Consider the following 3,639-nt stretch of genomic DNA (forward strand, 5'->3'; position numbering starts at 1 on the left):
AGCAAACTATTGGTCTTGAAAACATTTAAGTGAAATTGATTTTTGTCTGAAAAGCAATATTATTCTTTACGCAGGATTTCAAAACCACTTTCTCAGATACAGTTGTTGCGTCCGATAGCTACATGTCTTATGAAATAAAGCCGGCATTTATTTCTATTATTTGTTATTCACAATAATGTGAATGGAAAAAAAATCCTGCATTTTTTTATTTACTGGATAATAATACTTAATGCAAGTAAAAAGTGTATTAATTATGAAATATTTTCTTCTATAGACCAAGTAGAAAGCTACGTAGTATATCACAAACCCCTACCCCCCTATCGTCACACTTCGTCACAAAATCACAAACACCCCCCTCCCCCCAAAAAGCTACGCCATTTATGGACGACCCCTAAGGCGTCGGCTTTAAACGAGGAGAACCCGAGTTCAAGTCTCAGTAAGTAAAAAAACATCAACAATGTATTTCAAGATATTACACTGCGAACCCGGCATTACCCTTTAAGGAGTAAAAAGTACTCTCTTTTTGCAGATATATGGAGCTGTCAAAATAAAGGGTACTTCAAAATTTTGAACGAAGGGTAATATTTGCCCATTTTCAAGTTCCAAATATTTACTCTTTATAGGGTGAAAATTCTGTTATGATCGTGAATCAAGTTTGCTCTCGGCACTTGTATTTTTTGTGAGATCGTGAGTTTTAACAAACATAAAACTAGAAATAACTGGTAAGTAGGTATAATAATGACTTTAATTTTGCTTTCATTGTCTGTGATTATAAAATCATCCAAAATATTGTTGTTTGATTGCAGGACCAAGTGCAGGACATCCGAAAAAATGGGACTTCGTCGATATTGTCGGGTTGTCGTCGAAAGATGTCTCCAACTCATTCAGCAGCGATAGGAACTTCATATTTGTAACAAAACAACAATTTTTGATTAAATAAATTTGTTCTTATGTTAAATTGTTTTCTATGTTTACCATTTTCATTTTTCATGCAAATTAAAAATAAAGAAAATCAAAAAGAGTTAAATTTACCCATTTTTTCCAACCGGGGTTTCTGTGGATAATGGGTAAAATTTACTCGTTGCACTGACGTACGAGCACTTTACTCTTTTAAGAGTAAAGGCCGTTTACTCTTTTTAAGAGTTCACCTAGTTACTCTCAAAGTGGGTACTTTTTCACCCTTTAAAGAGTACTTTGGTCTCACAGTGTAGTCAATAAGGATTCCACACATGCTAATGACTCTCAATCAAAAATTACTTTCAGGGGGTGTGACACTCTAATCTTTTTGGAATCACTTTTAAAGATTCGAAATGATTCAAAAAGATTCGAAAAGATTCGGCGTGATTCAAGAAAAAAGCAGGCCTGAAAGTAATATCAAAATAATTATAACTTTTAGTTCAGTGTTTGTTTTGATCTGGAAAGCGCGAAGGAAAAAGCTCTTCGTTTTCCTCTCTTGTTATGAAATAAAATAAAGGTAATTAATATTTATGCATTATTGCTAATTACAATTAACTAAAATAACTGTATTTCCCAACAGTGGCGACAAGTGAAGAAGGATGATGAACTCCAACATACCTCATAGTAAGTACTTACTGAGATGCCCAAAAAACCCTAGGTGAGGATAATGTTTGTTCTAGGAAGAGGCCATCGACCCCGTGGAGGCCGCGCATTCGGTGACTTAAGTTATAACTTCTAGCAGAAAAAAAGTGCCAACTAATGATGAATAATAAGGAAATTTCGGAAATTTATTCTGTCCAAGGACGCTGTTGAGTGCCGCGTCAAGCGGAAAGCGAGCCCTAAATCAGCTAATATCGAGTTTTAGGGATGAATGGGGGGGCCGGTTACATTGCAAATTTTGAGTACACATCAAATGAAGGTAGGTACTGCGGTAGATCGTGATGACATTAGTCCTGTTCAACGACGTAGGTTGAACTTGCTCGAACTTGCTCTATCCCGCTCTTTCCCGTTTGTTGACAAATCAGGCCAAACATTTCAATAGGTCCTATCTGCATTTGAGAGGCTCTCTTTGTTTACTTTCTCTTTCAATTATTGCAATGTAATGGTACACTTTTCAACTATTTTTGCAGTACAAATCAAAAGACGATTGTTTTGACCATTGTTCAATGCAAGGAGGCAATCAAAATACAAATAAACAGCTGAGAAATTAACGAAAGAGAGAGAAACCAAAGAGAGCCTCTCTTCTGCAGATTGGACCTTTAGACATGTTTGGCCTGAAATGGGTAAGAGTAGGATGCAGCAACTTCGAGCAAGTTCAACCTACGTCGTTGAACAGGACTATTGATATCAACGAATTCAAAGGTGAAAGTGTCCTGGATTTGTAGGCGGAAGTTTGACATTCGTGACAACAACCACATAATTATACGGGCCCAGTTTTATTCCTTGATGTTAACAATTTCCTTTCACTTTATAGGATATAGGGGAAGTTGTGTATTTTCGGCAATTTTGTTCTCTCCGTCATGGGGTTTTTTGAATGCTGCTGAACTCAGAGTTGGCCTCAAATCCTTCCTAACCAAGCTGAATTATACAACCAAGCTTCAAGAAAACCCATCATGACGAAGCGAACAAATCTGCCGATAATACTCAACGTCCCCCTATGTATTCCATATGAAAAATACTTGAAATATAATATAAAATAAATATTCAAATTAATCTTCTTCGTGCATTAGTTGACGCTCACTACGCTGACATAGTACACGATCAACGTGCTTGGCTGGGTCATAATTACTACAATGCACGACTAGGGAAGACTGCATTAATGGATGTAGATTGTAGCTGGTAGCTTGTGGAGCATAAGAAACATTTGACATAAAAAACGTATAGGTATAAAGGACATCAGGCATAAAGGACACTTAGTATAAATATAATTTGACGTATATTTTCTCTCGGGAGAAATATTGAAAAACCATCTATAAAATGTGGCAAACTTGTTGATGGTAGATTATATTAGGCCTCCTTTTACCGGAACAGCTTTACTCTCATCAGCTCATAAGTACTTGACCTCAAGATGTAGTATGATTTGCTGAAAACGTTTTTATGCCAAGTATCCTTTATGGCAATTGTATTTTATGCCAAGTGTCCTCTATGCCAAACGTAGCAGACCCGATGAGACTAGAAAGATAAAACTAATAATGCCAATTACTGTAGATGAACTGTACAATAATATGAATTTTCTGTTTTAATTGCAAAATATTCCCCAGGTTAGACCATCATTTCCCACAGTTCCAGGAGATTACGCAAGATCAACTCTTTCGTTTCTACGTATTGCCGCATCCAGATCTCCTTCTATGAGCAAATTGCGAAAATTGCTTAACATATAATTATTTAATATATTTGATGTATTATACCTATTGCTGATTCATAATAAATATTGCGGGGGAGGGGTTTTTTTGTTGGGTTGGGTGGCCTCACACTCTTAATTTATTCGAAAATAGACCATTTGGGGCTTAGGCAGAGGGTCCTTAGGGCACTAAACTTCCAAATTGCTGATTGAAACTTATACGTAACTGTCAGAGCACAAACTCATTTACTATGCCATATGAGGTACGGCAAAGTATGAATGTTCTTATAGTATAAAAATCTGGTGCTCTATTGGCTTATCAATTGGTAATCAACATTTGT

At 36.3% G+C, this 3,639-nt stretch overlaps 1 long non-coding RNA gene across 2 annotated transcripts; it reads left to right on the top strand.

Moving 5' to 3' along the window:
* Positions 1 to 1,266: 1,266 nt before the first annotated feature.
* LOC109408598 (uncharacterized) lies at positions 1,267 to 3,398 on the top strand. 2 transcript variants are annotated; one of them, XR_009998167.1, is made up of 3 exons: positions 1,267 to 1,581; positions 1,638 to 1,876; positions 3,219 to 3,398. It is a non-coding gene; the product is annotated as an uncharacterized LOC109408598 (long non-coding RNA). The 2 variants fall into 2 exon arrangements; XR_009998166.1 differs by having other exon boundaries at positions 1,267 to 1,876.
* Positions 3,399 to 3,639: the final 241 nt, after the last annotated feature.

Source organism: Aedes albopictus, chromosome 2 (genome assembly GCF_035046485.1).
Source record: "Aedes albopictus strain Foshan chromosome 2, AalbF5, whole genome shotgun sequence".
Lineage (NCBI taxonomy): Eukaryota > Metazoa > Arthropoda > Insecta > Diptera > Culicidae > Aedes > Aedes albopictus.